Source organism: Ursus americanus, chromosome 2 (genome assembly GCF_024610735.1).
Source record: "Ursus americanus isolate L20-20 chromosome 2, mUrsAme1.1.p, whole genome shotgun sequence".
In the NCBI taxonomy this organism is placed as follows: domain Eukaryota; kingdom Metazoa; phylum Chordata; class Mammalia; order Carnivora; family Ursidae; genus Ursus; species Ursus americanus.
The window spans coordinates 61,338,727-61,359,217 of record NC_142128.1 but is presented as its reverse complement, the minus strand read 5'-3'; positions in this window follow the sequence as shown (position 1 = coordinate 61,359,217).

Here is a 20,491-nt window from a genome sequence, read left to right as displayed (position 1 = left end):
AATAAAGCCATTAACCTTATCACATGAAATTAAAACAAAATGTCAACAAAAAACAACCAAAATACTTTTTGAAAAATTAACTTATATAAAAGCAATGTCCTTCAGAACAAAATCACTTGACTAACTTGACAGAAATTTTAATTATGCTAATAACATTAATAACAACTAATATTTGAGTGCTTAATGCGTGCCAGGCATTATTCAAAGATCTTTTAGACATATTTCATCACTAATCCTTATGATACTGAGAGATGGGCATTATAATGTTTTTTTATAGATGTGGCAAAAGCGGTAGTGAGACTAAGCAACTTGCCAGAAAACCCTTAGTAGTTAAGTGTGAGAACCTGAATCAGAATCCACACAGCCCATACTCTTAACCACTAAGGCAAATTAAAGGCAATCACTCATTCCGGGACGCCAGGAAAAAGAAGAGCTGATTGAGAAATACAGGCAGTTCCAGTAAATGTAAACCAATGGAAAGGGTAGTAATATAAGAACGTCTGCTATGTCCAGGTGACAGTTTACACCCCCCGGTACCAAGACGGATGCATCAGACTCTGATATCATCCAATATTAAATTCCTATAAGTTAGTGCAGGTTGTGATGATCCCATGCTTGTCAAAAAATAGTCTGATTTTTAACTTGGCTTCCAATAAAATGCACATACAAGGCAATGTGTTGACTAGAAAAACTGATATATATACGTATATATATATTTTTTCCCCATTACCAGGCTTATTTCTCATTGTAAATGAATAAACTGGCATTCTGGCTTCATACGTCAATCTCATGTAAACGTCACTGGCATGTGCAAGGTTCCCAGAGTGTAATAAACACTGGCAAAATGATAAAGCCATGTGTCTGCTACGCAGAACGGAGGCTCAGACTGGGCTAGAAGCCAACAATGGTGTCCAGCAGTAAGGATAGCTCAGGAGCCTTCCATTAACAAGGCCCACTATCTTGACAGGGCTATGCCCACCTTTCCACAGAGATCTGGACTCCATCACATAATTGAAATCACAGAATTAAAAGATTTAAAAGTTCAGGGTCTGGAGAGATTTTAGAGATTTCCTAGTTGTTATCTGCTGCTTGAGTGTCCTCTAAAATAGCACTTACAGACAGTTACTGAATCAATGTTTTAAAACCTCTAGAGGTCTTCACCATCTTCCAAGTACTCTCTTATTTGATAGAAAATGAGAGATTTCAGCCAGATCTTGCTTCCTTGAAACTTGCACCCACAGTCAGGAGCTGCTTAAATGAGGCCCATTCTCCTTTCTACAGGGCAAACCTGTGGTGTCAAAGGAAAATTCTCCTATCTGCATGAGTCTGACCTTCTCAAAGCTAGGCATCTCTAACTTCTTTAAACACTTCTCAACAGCCAAAGTTTTTATCTTGTCATTTTCCAAGTCGCTTGGTTTTAAACCCATTTCAGTTTAACCAATCACCTTTTAGAATATATTCAGCCAAAACAGTTCTGCTGTGAACTGACCAGTACAAAGAACATTTTCTGGATAATTTGCTTCTCCTAATGTCCTAAAATTGCATCAGAATTATGGCGGGCACGTAAGCATAAAATACCAGCCCACTGAAATTGTAAGCTTGGGCTTCTTTCTGCGCAGTAATACAGACATGTCTAAATCAAGTTAAACTCATAACAACATCATCACATTCTCCACTTCATTCAAAATTAAAACAAAATAAACACAGGAATGCAGGAACTACAAAAACATCTATTAACACTTAGAATGCAACTTTTCACCCACCATCCCATTTTCCTCAAGTCTATGAATATGAAACTAACAGTTAAACCTCAGTAATGGAACATAAGACAAGCAGCTTAATGGAGCCTATAAAACAGAAGTGGCAGGCCTCTCAAAAATGGAAAAAACTAAGCATGTTCTCTCCAATCTATTCTGCAGAAAAGCAGGGAAATCTAAGGGAGAATTTGGGGAAACATTTTGTTCCCCGATTAAAACATAAAAGCAAGTTCTTTAGCCATTCTGACCCTACAGCTGCAGGCCTTTGAGCTTAGTATTGGGAAGACGGGATGTCTAGAGATACAAGAGCCAACTTGCAACCACGGAACATCAGACCTGAGAACACAAGGCCAGTGCTTTGATGACCGCAGTGCAGGAGGCTGTCACGGAGCTGGTGGGTGAGCACTAGAAGCACCTACTTTACCTACATTCTATGGAATCATCAAACGTTATCTTTCAGTCATTGACGCCGCTGTTTATTTTGTTATACTATTACGTGCAGCCCAATTTTCTTAAAATAGGAAGTGGTAGTATCTAGCTACCAGTCAAAATCACAAGTTGTTACACTATAATGGAAACAATATTAAAAGCGTTTTTAAATATAAAGCTTTTTAAATAGTTTAAAACTTTCATAAAGAGTAAGCACACGTGAGCTGCTTTATAATATTACTGGTAAAAGGCCTGAATTTAAAGACTGCATCACACTTGCTTTGTTGTTGACTTGTGTCTGCATGCATATGTGAAGGAAAATAATTTAGAATAGGTCAAGACATAAAAGACTGAATAACAAGAAATGGTCTGAGTTAGACATTAAGGCAATTCATTTTTCATTTACTTCATCATTATCAACAACATACTTTCAGAATGCCTTCTATAACTAAATTGCCAAGATTGTACACAAGGATCTACATAGCCCTGATTCTTGTAGCCTGAATCTTCATAAACCAATTCACCCTACAGGAAGAAACTAGAGAAATATTAAAACGAAACTGAATATGTATTTCTAAGTTCTATTCAGAAAATCTTATGTATGCTCTAAGTGCAAAAAAATATGGTCCTACCAGTTTCAGCTTTCAAGATAAATGATAAAAATAATGAGAGTAGGTACTTATATTTGAAAAAAAGATGAATAAATGTCTAAATAAAGGAATGGCAGCTACAGCTATAAATCCCTTTGCTTTGTCAGCTTGAGTAGGATAATGTGAGATGATTCACGTTATTTTGATATTGCTATTTGTATTCAGTGAACTCAGTCTGATTCCATGAGAACTGCAGTAAGATGTCAATTTACATTGTCCTCAAAAATGTAGATTTTATCATGTTCTACAGGCACAGCTCTCAAAATATTATTACACCTGATACTATTACAGAGAGAAAAGATATAATAAAATTTCAAAAGAGTCTTTGTCAGTAAAAATAAAACTTAAAGTTATGTCTATAATCCATTCATCAGTTTTAATTAAGAAATGTTTAGAGAAAAGAAAGTAGTAAACTCAGTCAAACAGACATGGGGTCAAAGTGGTTTAGAGAAGTCTAATATCACTAGATAAAACATGGAGGCAATAGCTGGGAAAGATTGATACTAAAAAATTATTTCAAGTTTATTTGAAATTCCAATTTAACTACATATCCTATTATTTTTATTGTATTTGCTTTGAACACAGCAAACCTAGATAAGAAAAATGTTAGTGAAACTTTCATTTTTCCACCATTTCTTTTTTTTAAAGATTTATTTATTTTTAGAAAGAGAGAGAAGGGGGCACATGAGCATTGTGAGCAGGGGGAGGAGCAGAGGGAGAGAAAAAAAATCTCAACCAGACTCCCCGCTGAGCATGGAGCCTGATGCGGCTGGATCTCATGACCCTAAGATTATGACCTGAGCTGAAATCAAGAGTTGAGCTGAAATCAAGAGCTGAACTGAAATCAAGAGTTGGCTGATTAACCGACTGAGCCACTGAGGCACCTCTCATTTTTCCTCCATTTCTTTAGCATTATTGTTACCACTGTATTGAAGGAGATCTACTACAAAAGTCAAATCCTCAGACATTTAGTTTCTTGCTTTAGGTACTAAGAATTAGAAATCTACAGATGCACAAGACATGGTCTCTACTGCCAGGAGCTCCCTTGCTATAATGGGGGCAGCAATCCCGGGACTCCTTTTTATCCCAGCACATACCACACTGATGTTAAATTTGTGAAAATAATCTCAGTGCCTGAAGGACCCACAGGGTCCTCTATTATAAACTTGCATCTATTCTCATCTGCAGTTATCTTCTACTCCTACTACTCTGTCATACCCACTGCCTCCCCACCAGTGTGGCCCCCAAAGACATGAGAGTCCTGTGTGGATACATGTTCTGTCATTGGTTTATCTATAGACCCAAGGTATTCTTCCTTGTCCTTGAGGTTGTTCAAATCTTAACTTTAACTTTACCTTTAACTAATCAGGAGGTTCTATTTAAAGAAATTTCATTGGTTGCACTTAACTTTTTTCCCCATATTCCCCTTTCAAGGTCTGCCACACAACCAATCCCCTGGACTACTTCTACCGCAAGACATTTCACAACTGCCAAATCTCTGTCTTTCACATTTTTACAGTAGAAAAATCTCAGTAGATTTCTCAAAGAAATGTGAACCCAGAAAAATCAAGATCATATTATAAACAAGGAGACAAAAATGCAACTGATAAAATTAACATTCATGTCCCTCAGTCTCCATATCTAATGCTCATTTAAATTAAATTCTAGAACACACAGGTGGGAGAAGAGAGACACAGAATAGAAAACTAAGAAACAGGACTACATGTTATTTACATTTTTGGCACTTAATGTAATCACCCTTTTGGCATTTCTTATATATATTTTAAAGCTCTATCTGACTAAATTTCTCAATTATAAATACCAACTATACCATTACAACATGATAGGATAGTTTCTGGTCTTTTCCCTCATGATGAGAATACTCACTGTATCATAATATGCTACAGTGACTTCTTGTGTCTATAAGATAGTAAATATGAATTTGAAATACAAATTATAAATCTCTTTAAACAAAACATGTGAATTTCTATCCTCAGTTTCCTCATTTAAAAAAATAAAGTACCTCATATGTCAGTTCATAAACCAAAATAACGTACCTTAAAAGTGTTTTGTAACTTTAAAAGCTCTATGTAAATCAAAAGGAAGAAAAAGAAGCATTTTTAATATTTTATCTATTTGGTAGCATTTCATATAATTGTAGGAATTATAGTAAAGTTTTTATGTATCAACAGATATCCACATTAGAATGGATTTTTAACTTATTATAAAATCACTACAAATTGTTAAAGTTATAAGCTCAGCTTTATAAAAGTTTTTGCTGTACCATGGCTTGTTCTAACTATATGATGCTCCATAAACCTGAGGTTCCATTTACTAGATTTTATAAACTTAGAGTAAAAATAACCTTTGACTTAGAAATAGGTCTATTTATTAAATTGTTTTTAATTAATTCCTTGGATATTAGTCAAATATTTTTATACTTAATTTTAATTCCCAAGAGCATAAGAATCCTATCTACTCTTATTCTCTGATATATTCTCCTGCACAGGCTTATTATGACTTTTGGAATTAAAACAAACAAAATACCCATGAGGTGAAGACGCCATTGATCTACTGATGAATCAAGATGGGCTAGATTACAGTGATTTAACACATACACCTCATATTACATGCCCAATACAGGGTGACACGGGGTAGGGGGCCTATTCAAAGCAAGCTAACAGGAGCACCTCTAGCTTCCAGGCTTGCCAAGACAGAAAAAGGGAACATGGTGAAATGTGCAAAGGTACTTAGATGTTGAAGCGACAGGAATCATTTTAACTATATTTCACTGTTCAAAGAAAATCATATGGCTTCCCTGTGTTCAAAGATAGCAGAGAAGCACAATTCTAGTGCCCGGCAAAAATAAAAATTGAGTATTTAGGAGTATTCTTTCCAAGACAAGAATAGTATTAAAAGCTACTTTAACAGATGATTCAATTTCAACTCCCTGTTCTCCTCCAGTATTTGATGTCATTGATGACTCCCTCCTTCTTGTAGGGCTCTCTTCCATGTGTTTCTATAAAGGAATTTATCCTTGTTCTCCTCTATTCCTTGTTCTTTCTCTAACCTCTTTATAGGTTCTTCTGTCTCTACCAACTCACATATAGTGGTGTCCAAAGTGTTCATTACTATCCCTTCACTGATGACACTCTAATCCATGTTACAATCTGAGAATGGACTTCCTGGTTACAGAACCATATATTTAATTCCACTGAAGATATCTCCAGCAGTTCCAATTCAATGCATCAACAAAAGGAAGTCACAATCTTTCTTCCCTAACCTGCTTTTCGATCTGTGTTTTCTAGCTTAGGTAATCATGTCAGCACCCACTCAGATAGCCAAACTACAAAATACCACAAATGTAATTTGTAAGCAATTTCATTAGTTGCACCTTAAAATCTATCCTTTCCTCACTTTTCCTACTGTTATTTCTTGATTCAGTGTCTTCTCTGACCTCCTATTTCCTCTGCTTTCCTCTATTCTGGCTCTATCACTTCTGACTCTCAAATATCATTATCAGGAAAAAGTTTCTAAAATTAAAATCTCATACCATGTTCTTTAGTAAACTCGAACTTTCCTCTACTCTGTAACCTGTTTCATAGCAAGCACCCAAGCTGACTTCTCAGATCTGAGAAAATATAGACGTGGATGGTGCCAACATTATGCAATGGAAAATGAAACAAATCAGAAGTCACAATCCACAACTCAAAGAAAAAAAAAAAACAGTTGCAAAAGATGTCCCCCAAGGGAGAAGCCAGAAAGAAATGAATCTGAATTAAATTGTCTTCTGTAAAAGGAAAAAGCAAATAAAATTAGGAGATGAGGAGAAAAAAAATTAGAGGTAGTAATAGGTATTGAGAGATAATATTTTTGTGGCAAAAGGTTCAGAAAAGGAGCTTTCTATGGCCTGGAGTACATTTAATTTTTGCCTACCACTTTATTTTCATCTATCGCCATGACCTAGAAGCATCCTTACCGTAGCAACAGGAATGTTGAACTACTTTTCCAAATAGAGCAGGATTGCTCCCCTTAGATATTCTGTTCCCACTGTGTGGACAAACTCCTCCTTCCTCTTTCCTTGCCTAACTCACTATCACCTACCTCTCTGCTGAGGCACTGCTCCCCGCTCCAAGATGATTTTTCTAACTCACCTGTTGGGCCAGATTTTGGCACCCTCCTTTGTGTTTCCACCTACCCATAATGTCATGGTAGTTCTTTCTATACCATGGTTGCGACATTTGCTTACCCGTCTAACTTCCACTCAGCTGTGAACTAGTTGGGGGCAGAGGCTATAACTCTTTTTCTCTGTACCTACCTTATATGATCTGGAAACCAATCCTCAAAACAATGTTTAAAAAATGTAAATACTGGGGCGCCTGGGTGGCGCAGTCGTTAAGCATTTGCCTTCAGCTCAGGGCATGATCCCAGTGTTCTGGGATCGAGCCCCACATCAGGCTCTTTGGCTGGGAGCCTGCTTCTTCCTCTCCCACTCCCCCTGCTTGTGTTCCCTCTCTCGCTGGCTGCCTCTGTCAAATAAATAAATAAAATCTTTTCAAAAATGTGAATACTGAATCACCAAATAAATTAATGATCACCAAATAAGTTAATCACCAAATAAATTAATATATAATAGGATGGATCAGACTCTGTTCATTGTACCATTCTCACAATTCCTCTTGTTATACAGACTATGTAGGTGCCGCGTCATACTGAAACTGTGAGCAGCTAATAGGAAGTTATAGGGATGTCGAAATGCTATTTGGAAAATTGAACTTTGCCTCATTAGCATTGTGTTTTATGGGAAACTGAACTGAAAGACTTCACAAAAGGCCTGACCACAAGAGTGAATATTAGTTTTCCTGGAGTTTGTTTCCTCTTTTTAAAGACTATTCTTACTAATTCCCATCAATTTAAATTCCAATTTCTCAGACAACATGAGCCATTAATGATTAGTTAATTCCATTCAGACTCTCAGAGTAAAAGGGACACTCCACAGAATGTAACGGAATACATGTAACCCAAGCAGAGCAGATAACAAGCTAAGATATGCCAAGTTTGAATAAAGAGGAAAGCTATGAAGACAACATGTTTTATAGCCTTTACTTCAGATTTAATGGAAAGTTTGATTCTTAAGTCTCCAAGGAAACCTGAAAAACCAACAGACTCATTTATCTTAGATTTGGCTAATAACAAAGATTGTTGTGAGAATACAATGTTTTCAATATTGCATAAGTTCTCAAATGGAGTAAAAGCACAAATTTGAACAATAAGAGCATTGTAGGATAAGCTCAATGCTGCACTGTGCATGCTGCAGACATGTGGCCTAATGGTTGGCAGACACTGTCTCGTATTCTCTTTGTTCCGGTGCATTTCAAAACAATAAAAGCCTTCATAGAACTCACTTAGGCTTTTCAGTCTAATAAATATAGACAAAACCCTACAATATATTCCATGACCAAGACTTAGACTATTGTTTTGTCCCTCTAACTGGCATCATCCATTATTCAGAATGATTTCTTAATATTTTATCAATATATATGTCTGAAACTTTTCCTCAAAAACAGATATTACATATAATATTTCTGAATGATTTAAGCTGCCATTGGAAGTTAGAGAGTATCTTCCTTTTGGAACTTTATTCCATCAGGGAACTTTTATTTATTTAAAAATTAAAGACTTTCAAAAGTGACAAAACAATGAAATGATTTTGTGAAAAATCTCTTAAGCTGTCATTTATATGTATTTTTTCATCTGATACTAAAACATTAGACACTCATAGTTTCGTTAGTTTGGCTCCTCCAAGAAGATGTCAAAATACACAACTAGATGTGTGTGTGTCAGTCACCAGTTGCTGCTTTAACAGATTACTGCAAATGTAGGGGATGCAAGACACAAATTTATTATAATTCTGCAGGTCAAAAGTCCGCAAGAGATCTTTCTGGCTAAAATTAAAAAGTCTGTGGTCCTTCTGGATGCTCTGCAGGAGAACCCATTCATTGCCTTTTTCAGTTTTTACAGGCTGCTTGAGTTCCTTGGCTCCTGGCTACATCACTCTAACCTCCACTGCCATCATCACATCACTCCTTCTACTTCTGTTGTCATACTGCCTTTTCTCTCTCTGACCCTTCGGCTTCCCTCTCACAAGGACATTGTCACTGTGCAAATCCACCCAGATATTCAGGACAATCTCGCATCCCCCCAAATCCTTAACTTATCCCAAGTCTCTTTTGCCATGTCAAATAACCTATTCATAGGTTCTAGACACAGACGCAGACATCTTCAAAGGGTACTACTCAACCTACAGCAATTTACAAGAGCTTCACTGGGAGAAATGCCAATTGTGGATTAAAAAAGAAAACAAAACAAAACATGTGGTGAGAGATCTCCATCAAACTGTGACAGAGGTCTGACCCGTGAAGGAAAACTGGGTAGGGAAGAACCTGATTGCAGACCAGTGCCAAGAAAGTTTTTCCAGGTCTTTCTTTGGAGAATCCCCGAAGTTGTCTGTTAAAGGAATGAATGAATACATATAAAAACTGTCTTTCTGGAATATGCCTACATCAGCATCCCCACTGGCCAGGAGTAGTCCTAGGAACACAGTGCAAAGGTGAGGGTGAATCCAGGAGGGCAATAGCTGGGGAATGCAGGCAGTACCGCTACCTGCAACATGAGATGTGAGTGCTAAGTCCCTGCATGACTGTTAGGTTCCTTTATAATTTAAAAGAGAGCCTTAGATTCTATTCCAGCTCCTTCTTTTTCTTATTTATATCTTCATTCATTTTTATTTCATTTCAATAAGTATTATAAAATGCCAGGTAATGAAGCAAAAATTAAAGACATAATCACGACCCATAGAAAGCTAGCAGGATACTGGAAAACATAAAACACTCAATGCCATCCCAGGATAAATACACTTTAGCATGACCATACCTCTCAGTTTACCTAGAAAATCACTTTTATGCCCAATTTCCAGTACCCCATCCAATTAGCACCTCCTTTGTCTCTCAGCTGAGATGACTTATATGATCATTTTAATCAAGGGAGCACATACACTTAATCCAGACCAAAGAGAAGGAGTAAAGAGTTATAATGTCCTGAATGCAGTGAGGACTCTAGTAGGAGAGTATGCAGCAGTTATCTAGATGAACGATTGTGGGAAGATGGGAAGGGCTATGGGGGGCAACAGCTGCGGGAGGCACATTTCAAACAAATGACAATATTTTTAAAAATCAATGGCTTCTACCAAGACAACAAATATTTCAGAATAACCAGATATAAGTTACATACAAGAGAAAGGTAAGAAATGAAGTAGAGCCAGTAACTTAAAATCAGAACATGATAATCCTTACAAAACTTCCTATGAACTGAATTTCTTCAGTTACTATTTGTCATTTAAATTCAAGAATAGAAGTAATATTGCTGCATGAGGATTAAAGAAACTAGAGAATAAATATTGAAATTGGGGTGTTAGAACTTTCTTCAATGTTAAATTTAGGGATTATCTGCAGAGGTAATCTTAGGAATAAAACACTGCACAAATTTATAATATATAGATCACTATTTAGAGATTAATTTTAGCTTTAAAGTTTGAAAAGAACAACCAAATGTCTTACTCAGCTATAAAAATCAATCTAGATGGATGCCTACATGGCTCAGGTGGTTAAGCATCTCCCTTCAGCTCAGGTCATGATCCCAGGGTCCTGGGTTTGAGTCCCACATCAGGCTCCTTGTTCAGTGGGGAGCCTGCATATATCCCTCTGCAGCTCCCCCTGCTTGTGCTCACTTGTGTTCTCTCTCTGACAAATAAAATCTTAAAAAAAAAAAACCTATAAAGCATTCATAGAATACCTAGCTTATACAACATTGTTACTTCCTACTAAGCCTTCCAAGACAGTTTTCTTTGAGGAAAATAAAAATACCTGGAAAAGGAGACCTGATATGTCACTATCTTCCAAGAATTAATTTAAGATGTAATAATGCTCCCTACAATACTGAACTATCATTTTTAGTATTTATTTTCAAACCTAATAGCAAATAATAGACATTGTGTCTACCGATGTGTTAAAGCAATTCCTAAATTGAGATAATACAACCAGATTATCATATGATAAAAGTAATTTGTGCACCAGGGCCCTAAAACAGAAATCTGATCTAGAGCACATTTGAGGTAACTATTGGAATAAATGATTCTATTAAAACTAGTATCTTAGATACCATATACCTAAAACATGAAAGCGTAAAGGAGTAAAGAATGGGTTACAATGTGACTATCAACTTAATATAAACTGCTATATGCAGAAGATGTTATATACAACCTTGCTGGTAACTAAAAATCAAAAACCACTAATAGATATGCAAATAATAGAGAAAAGAATCCAAACATATCACTAAAGAAAATCAGTAAACCATGAAAGGATCAGAGAAAAGCTACAAAAACAACCACAAAACAAGTAACAAAATGGCAATAAATATGTATCTATCAATAATTATTCTCAGTGTAAATGGACTAAATGCTCCAATCAAAAGACATAGGTTGGTCAGAAAAAGATGGCAGAGGAGTAGGGGACCTTTTTTCAGCTGCTCCCTTGAATCAAGCTAGATATCTACCAGATCATTCTGAACACCCACGAAATCAGCACAAGACATAGGAAAATACACCTGGATCTCTACAAACAAACATCTCCAGTGCTGAGTATTGAGGTACGAAGTGGGGAAGCCATGAATCCGCACACAGATATCGGAAGATAAACGGAATGGGGGGGAGATGCCGCGCTCTGGCACCCTGGAGGCAGTAGCCACCTGCACTGGGGAGCGGGCTGGATTCGTGGAACGAGACTTGCAAGAAAGCAGACTGAGACGGTGAGCCTGGAATGCACCCACGACCAGACTGAAAACTGGAGCTCTGGAGTGCTCACTCAAACTAGACTGAAACCCAGAGCTCAGGAGCGCGCACGACCAGACTGAAAACCGGGAGCTCTGGAGCATGCGAACAACACTGAAACAGGGAGCTCGGTAGCACGCGCAGGAACCAGGGGCAGCTGGCGGTGTTAGAGGCACATAGGACAGAGACCTGCCAGCCCTGGAAGCGAGGGCTGGGAGAGCGGCTGTGGGGCGCACATCCCGGGATACTGCAGGGTATTTAGCAGCACCGACAGAAACAGAGTTAAAGTGGTCAAGAAAGCTCAGTGGAGAGCGGACTGCGATCTCTCTGTTCTGAGACAGAGGCTAGGATAGGGTCACTGTGGCTCTGACTCTCAGAAGAGTCACAGAAAACTGCCAGGGAAAGCCGCCAGAGAACAAAAGCCTGGAAATATCAGTTCACATTGTGCCCATCCTCACCCACCCCCTCGCAGGGGACAGGGCGACTCTACCCAAACAGGGTTGCCTGAGTATCAGCACAGCAGGCCCCTCCCCCAGAAGGCAGGCTGAAAAATCAAGAAACCCACATCTCTAAGGTCCCTATAAAACAAGTGCACATTGCCTGGGTCCTGATCAATAATTTGGGCTCTCTACATCCCCGCAACCTCTCCTCATCAGAATGACAAGGAGGAGGAATCTCCAGCAAAGAAAGGAGACAGAGACTGTGGCCTCTGCCACAGAACTGATGGATATGGATATAATCAAATTGTCAGGAATAGAGTTCAGAGTAACAATGGTCAAGATGATGTGTAGGCTTGAAAAAAACATTAATGAAAATATTAACGAGAACATAGAATCTCTAAGGGCAGAAATGAGAGCAAATCTGGCAGAAATTAAAAATGCTATGAATCAAATGCAGTCTAAACTGGATGTTCTGACGGCCAGGGTAAATAAGGCAGAAGAACGAATTAGTGAATTGGAAGATGGGATGTTAGAAAAGAAGGAAAAAACAGAAACTTGGCTCTAAAAAATCCAATCTCAAAAATGTAGATTATGGGAGATTATTGACTCAATGAAACGTTTCAATGTCAGAATCATCGGCATCCCTGAGGGAGTAGAGAAAGAGAGGGGCCTAGAAGATATATTTGAACAAATTGTAATAGAGAACTTCCCTAATCTGGCAAAGGAAACAAGTATTCATGTCCAAGAGGCACAGAGGACCCCTCCCAAGATCAATGAGAACAGACCTACACAATGTCACATAATAGTGCAGTTCGCAAATATTAGATCCAAAGATACAATCTTGAAAGCGGCCAGGGGGAAGACAATCCTAACCTACAGAGGGAGGAACATCAGAATAACGTCAGACCTGTCTACAGAGACCTGGCAAGCCAGGACAGGTTGGCAAGACATATTCAGAGCTCTAAGTGAGAAGAACATGTACCAAGGATCCTTTATCCAGCAAGACTGTCACTCAGAATTGATGGAGAGACAAGGACCTTCCAAGATCCCCAGTCACTGACCAATTTTGTAACCATGAAACCAGCCCTACAAGAGATATTAAGGGGGGTTCTATAAAAGTAAAAAGGCCCCAAGAGTGATACAGAACAGAAAGATACAATCTATAGAAACAAAGACTTCACAGGCAACATGACATCGTTAAAATCATATTTCTCAATAATCACTCTTAATGTGATTGGCCTAAATGCTCCTATAAATGCCACGGGGTTACAGACTGGATAAAAAGACATGACCCATCCATATGCTGTCTACAAGAGACTCATCTTGAACCTAAAGATACATCCAGACTGAAAGTGAAGGGATGGAAAACCATTTTTCATGCCAGTGGACCTCAAAAGAAAGCTGGGGTAGCAATTCTCATATCCGACAGATTAGATTTGAAACTAAAGACTGTAGTTAGAGATACAGAAGGACAATATATTATTCTTAAAAGATGTATCCAACAAGTGGATATGACAATTATAAATATCTATGCCCCCAACAGGGGAGCAGCTAGATACACAAGCCAACTCTTAACCAGAATAAAGAGACATATAGATAATAATACGTTAATAGTAGGGGACGTCAACACTCCACTCTCAGCAATAGACAGATCACCTAAGCAGAAAATCAACAAAGAAACAAGAGCTTTGAATGACATATAGGACGAGATGGAACTCATAGATATATACAGAACACTACACCCCAGAACAACTGAATACTCATTTTTTTCGAGTGCACATGGAACTTTCTCCAGAATAGAACATATACTGGGTCACAAAACAGGTCTCAACCAATACCAAAAGACTGAGATTATTCCCTGCATATTCTCAGACCACAATGCTTTGAAACTGAAACAAGGAAAAATTTGGAAGAAACTCCAACACTTGGAAACTAAGAACCTACCTGCTTAAGAATGATTGGGTAAACCAGGGAATTAAAAATGAGATTAAGCAATTTTTGGAAACCAATGAGAATGAAAACACATTGGTCCAAAACCCATGGGACACTGCAAAGGCAGTCCTAAGGGGAAAATACATAGCTATCCAAGCCTCACTTAAAAGAATAGAAAAAAATCTATTTTTTTAAAGATTTTATTTATTTATTTGACAGAGAGAGAGACAGCCAGGGAGAGAGGGAACACAAGCAGGGGGAGTGGGAGAGGACGAAGCAGTCTCCCAGCGGAGGAGCCTGATACGGGGCTTGATCCCACAACGCTGGGATCATGCCCTGAGCCAAAGGCAGACGCTTAACAACTGAGCGACCCAGGCGCCCCATGAATAGAAAAATCTCAAATGCAGTTTTTATATTCTCACCTCAAGAAGCTGGATCTGGAACAGAAGAATAGGCCTAACTCACGCACAAGAAGGCAGTTGATCAAGATTAGAGCAGAGATCAATGAATTAGAAACTAGGAGAACAGTAGAGCAGATCAACAAAACTAGAAGCTGGTTCTTTGAAAAAATAAAGATCGATAAGCCACTGGCCAGACTTATTCAAAAGAATAGAGAAAGAACCCAAATTAATAAAATTACGAATGAAAGGGGAGAGATCACGACCAATACCAATGAAATAGGAAGGATCATTAGAATCTTTTATCAACAACTATATGCCAATAAATTAAACAACCTGGAAGAAATGGATGCCTTCCTGGAAATCTATAAACTACCAAGACTGAAACAGGAAGAAACTGATTACTTAAACAGACCAATTAATTATGAAGAGATTGAAGCAGTGATCAAAAACCTCCCCAAAAACAAAGAGTCCAGGGCCTGATGGATTCCCCAGGGAATTCTACCAAACATTCGAAGAAGAAATAATATCTATGCTCCTGAAGCTGTTTCAAAAAATAGAAACAGAAGGAAAACTACCAAACTCATTCTATGAGGCCAGTATTACTTTGATCCCCAAACCAGGCAAAGATCCCATCAAAAAAGAGAATTACAGACTGATATCCCTGATGAATATGGACACCAAAATTCTCAACAAAAGCCTAGCTAATAGGATCCAACAGTACATTAAAAGGATTATTCATCATGACCAAGTGGGATTCATCCCTGGGGGGCAAGAGTGGTTCAACATTCACAAATCGATCAGTGTGATAGATCACATCAACAAGAAAAGAGTCAAGAACCATATGATCCTCTCAATTGATGCAGAAAAAGCATCTGACAAAATACAGCATTCTTTCCTGATTAAAACACTTCAGAGTATAGGGATAGAGGGTACATTCATCAATCTCATAAAAACCATCTATGGGGGCGCCTGGGTGGCACAGCAGTTAAGCATCTGCCTTCGGCTCAAGGCGTGATCCTGGCATTATGGAATTGAGCCCCACATCAGGCTCCTCCGCTATGAGCCTGCTTCTTCCTCTCCCACTCCCCCTGCTTGTGTTCCCTCTCTCCCTGGCTGTCTCTATCTCTGTCAAATAAATAAATAAAATCTTTAAAAAAAAAAAACAAAAAAAACCCATCTATGAAAAGCCTACGGCGAATATCATTCTCAATGGGGAAAATCTGAAAGCCTTTTCCTTAAGATCAGGAAGACAACAAGGATGCCCACTCTCGCCATTATTATTCAACATAGTACTAGAAGTCCTTGCAACAGCAATCAGACAACAAAAAGGGATAAAAGATATTCAAATGGGCAAAGAAGTCGTCAAACTGTCTCTCTTCACAGATGACGTGATACTCTATATGGAAAACCCAAAAGACTCCACCCTTAAATTACTAGAACTTTATAGAGCAATTCAGTAATGTGGCAGGATACAAAATCAATGCTCAGAAATCAGTTGCATTTCTATACACGAACAATGAGACTGAAGAAAGAGAAATTAGGGAATCAATTCCATTTACAATAGCACCCAAAATCATACAATATCTAAGAATTAACTAAACCAGAGAGGTAAAGGAGCTATACTCTAGAAACTACAAATCACTCATGAAAGACACTGAAGAAGACACAAAAAGATGGAAAAATATTCCATGCTCATGGATCGGAAGGATAAACATAGTTAAAATGTCTATGCTACCCAGAGCAACCCACACATTCAATGCCATCCCTATCAAAATACCAAAGAAATTTTTCAAAGAGCTGGAACAAACAACCCTTAAATCTGTGTGGAACCAGAAAAGGCTCCAAATTGCCAAGGAATTGATGAAAAGGAAAAACAAAGCTGGGGGCATCACAATGCCTGATTTCAAGCTATACTACAGAGTTGTGATCACAAAGACAGCACGGTACTGGCATAAAAACAGACACACAGACCAAGGGAACAGAATAGAGACTCCAGAAATGGACCCTCGGCTCTTTGGGCAACTAATCTTTGACAAAGCAAGAAAAAACATCCAGTGGAAAAAAGACAGTCTCTTCAACAAATGGTGCTGGGAAAATTGGACAGCTATATGTAAAAGAATGAAACTTGACCACTCTCTCACGCCATACACAAAGATAAACTCCAAATGGATGAAAGACCTTGATGTAATATAGGAATCCATCAAAATCATAGAGGAGAACATAGGCTGTAACCTCTTTGATATTGGCCACAGCAACTTTTTTTTTCATGACATATCTCCAAAGGCAAGAGAAACAAAAGAAAAAATGAACTTGTGGGACTTCATCAAGATAAAAAGCTTCTGCACAGCCAAGGAAACAGTCAAAAAAACTAAGAGGCAGCCCACGGAATGGGAGAATATATTTGCAAATGACACTACAGATAAAAGACTGGTATCCAAGATCTGCAAAGAACTTCTCAAATTCAATACACAAGAAAAAAATAATCAAATCAAAACATGGGCAGAAGATATGAACAGACATTTTTCCAATGAAGACATACATATGGCTAACAGACACATGAAAAAATGTTCAAAATCATTAGCCATCAGGGAAATTCAAATCAAAACCACATTGAGACACCACCTTACACCAGTTAGAATGGCAAAAATTGACAAGGCAAGAAACAACATATGTTGGAGAGGATGTGGAGAAAGGGGATCCCTCCTACATTGTTGGTGGGAATGCAAGTTGGTACAGCCACTTTGGAAAACAGTGTGGAGGTCCCTCAAAAAGTTAAAAATAGAGCTATCCTATGATCTGGCAATTGCACTACTGGGTATTTACCCCAAAGATACAGATGTAGTGAAGAAAAGGGCCATATGCACCCCAATGTTCATAGCAGCATTGTCCACAACAGCTAAATTGTGGAAGGAGCCGAGATGCCCTTCAACAGATGAATGGATTAAGAAGATGTGGTCCATATATACAATGGAATATTACTCAGCCATCAGAAAGAACGATTACCCAACATTTGCAGCAACATGGAGGGGACTGGAGGAGATTATGCTAAGTGAAATAAGTCAAGCAGAGAAAGAAAATTATCTTATGGTTTCAGTTATTTATGGAACATAAGAAAGAGCAGGGAGATTGGTAGGAGAAGCAAGGGAAGAATGAAGGAGGGGTAAACAGAAGGGGGAATGAACCACGAGAGACTATGGACTTGGGAAACAAACTGAGGGCTTCAGAGGGGAGGGAAGTGGGGGATTGGGACAGGCCAGTGATGGTTATTAAGGAGGGCACATATTGCATGGAGCACTGGGTGTTACCTAGAAATAATGAATCGTGGAACACTACATCAAAAACTAAGGATGTACTGTATTGTGACTAACATAACAATAAAAACTAATAAAAAAAATACATAGGATGACAGAATGGATAAAAAAAAAAAAAACCAAGACCCATCTATATGCTGCCTACAAGAGACTCATTTCACACATAAAGACACCAGCAGATTAAAAGTGAGAGGGTACAGGAGCACCTGGGTGGCTCAGTTGGTTAAGCATCTGCCTTCCACTCATTTCATGATCTCAGGGTCCTGGGATCAAGCCCCACATCTGGCTCTCTGCTCAGTAAGGAGTCTGCTTCTCCTTCTCCCTCTGCCCCTCCCCCCAACTAGTGCTCTCCCTCTCGCTCTCTGTCAACTAAATAAAATCTTAAAAAAAAAAAGTGAGAGGTGGAGAAACATTTATCATGCAATGGATGTGAAAAGAAGCTGGAGTAGCAATACTACTGTCCAATATTGGACAAAATAGACTTTAAAACAAAGTCTGTAACAAGAGACAAAGAAGGACACTATAAAATGATGAAGGGGAAAATCAGACAAGATATAGCAATTGTAAATATTTATACACCCAACATGGGGGCACCCTAATATAACCATTAATAACAAATATAAAGTAACTAATCCATAGTAATACAATTATAGTAGGGGACTTTAACACACTTATATCAATGGACAAATCATCCCAACAGAAAGTCAACAAAGAAACAGTGGCTTTGAATGATACACTGAACCAAATGGACTTAATATATTCAGAACGTTCCATCCTAAAACAGAAGAATACACATTCATTTCAAGTGCACACAGAACAGTCCCCAGAATGCATCATATATGAGGCCACAAAACAAGTCTCAACAAATTCAAAAAGATTGAAATCATACCACGCATCTTTTCGTATCACAAAGCTATGAACCTAGAAATCGACCACAAGAAAAAATTTGGAAAGAGCACAAATACATGGATGTTAAATAATATGCTACTAAACAATGACAGGTCAACCAAGAAATCAAAGATGAATTCAAACAGTACATGGAAACAAACAAAAATGAAAAACAATCAAACAAACAGTCCAAGATCTTTGGGATGCAACAAAGGCTGTTCTAAGAGGGAAGTGTATAGCAATACTGGCCTACCTCAAGAAGCAAGAAAAATGTCAAAACCTAACTTTACACCTAAAGGAGCTAACAAAAGAACAACAAACAAAACCCAAAACCAGCAGAGGGAAGGAAATAATAAAGACTAGAGTAGATATGAAGGATATAAATAAAAAAAGCTAATATGACAGATCAGTGAAACCAGGAGTTGGTTCTTTGACAAGATCAACAAAACTGATAAACCTCTAGCCAGACCCATTAAAAGAAAAGAAAAAAAAAGAGCGAGCGAGAGAGAACAGACTCAAAATCACAAATGAGGAGAACTAACAACCAAGACCACAGAAATACAAACAATTAGAAAAAACATTATGAAAACCTATATGCCAGCAAATTAGACAACATACAAGGAATGGATAAATTCCTAGAAACATATGACCTGCCAAAACTAAAGCAGGAATAAACAGAAAATTTAAACAGACCAATTACCAGTAGGGAGATTGAATCGGTAATCAAAAGATCTCCAACAAACAAAAGTCCAGGACCAGAAGGCTTCACAGGTGAATTCTACTAAATATTTAAAAAAGAGTTAATACCTACTCTTTTCAAACTGTTCTAAAAAATACAAGTAAAACTTCAAAATTCATTCTAGGAAGTCTGACATAACAGGAGGGATTAACTAGTGATAAATTTAGACTTATTTGAGAAATTAATGACACTCAATTTGAAATAAATTGATAAACAGTTTAATGGCTTCTTATACCAGGTATGTTCTATTAATTATATTATTTTGAATGGATTTTTACAGGTTTTATTTAACATATTTCATACTACTCCTTTGACTTGGAAGATAAGTAGTGAAGTTTTGTAATAATCAAGTGGCTATTATAGAAAGGCAACAAACATTTAAATGCATTTGAACCTAGGCACACGACTTAATCACCTTATTTTCCAAGGACTTGACCCCGGTAAGAGCCTCTTCTCAAAGGTCTAGCCCCAGAGAAGATACAGAAGCCTTAGCAGAGCCAAGAGAGGAAAGTGCCATGGGTTTGGTTCTGTGAATACTTGAAATGCAAGGGATTTTTTAGAAACTTAATTAACACAAATTCTATAGATTTATATTCAAAAATAAAGTAGAAAACAGAGTACTAATTCTGCAATATAAAAACAGCTCTAGAAGAATTTAATTTTAGATTTTCAATCTAAGAATTTTTAGTACATATTTATCCTTAGACCTGGATAATTAAGCCTTACAAGGTAACTACATGCCAAGACAGTTTGGGGTCATCAAGAGTTCTCGATTATTCCAAGGGCAAAATTCTTTTTAATTTTTCACAAAGTTCCATACCCACCTAATTTTCACACTTTACAAAATAAAAACTGAGCTCCTTGAGACTACTTTCCTCCATGTCGATCCAATTCTCACTTCAACAGGATTAAGAGGAGACTCCCCGCTCATAACCACCAGCACCCCAAATCAATCATAAGGCCTTTTCTGTACCCAGGTTACTTGAACCTTTATTTCAGACAAAAAGGACAATAAAATAGAGAAAAATCAAACATACGGGATATAATGTGAAAGTGAGTC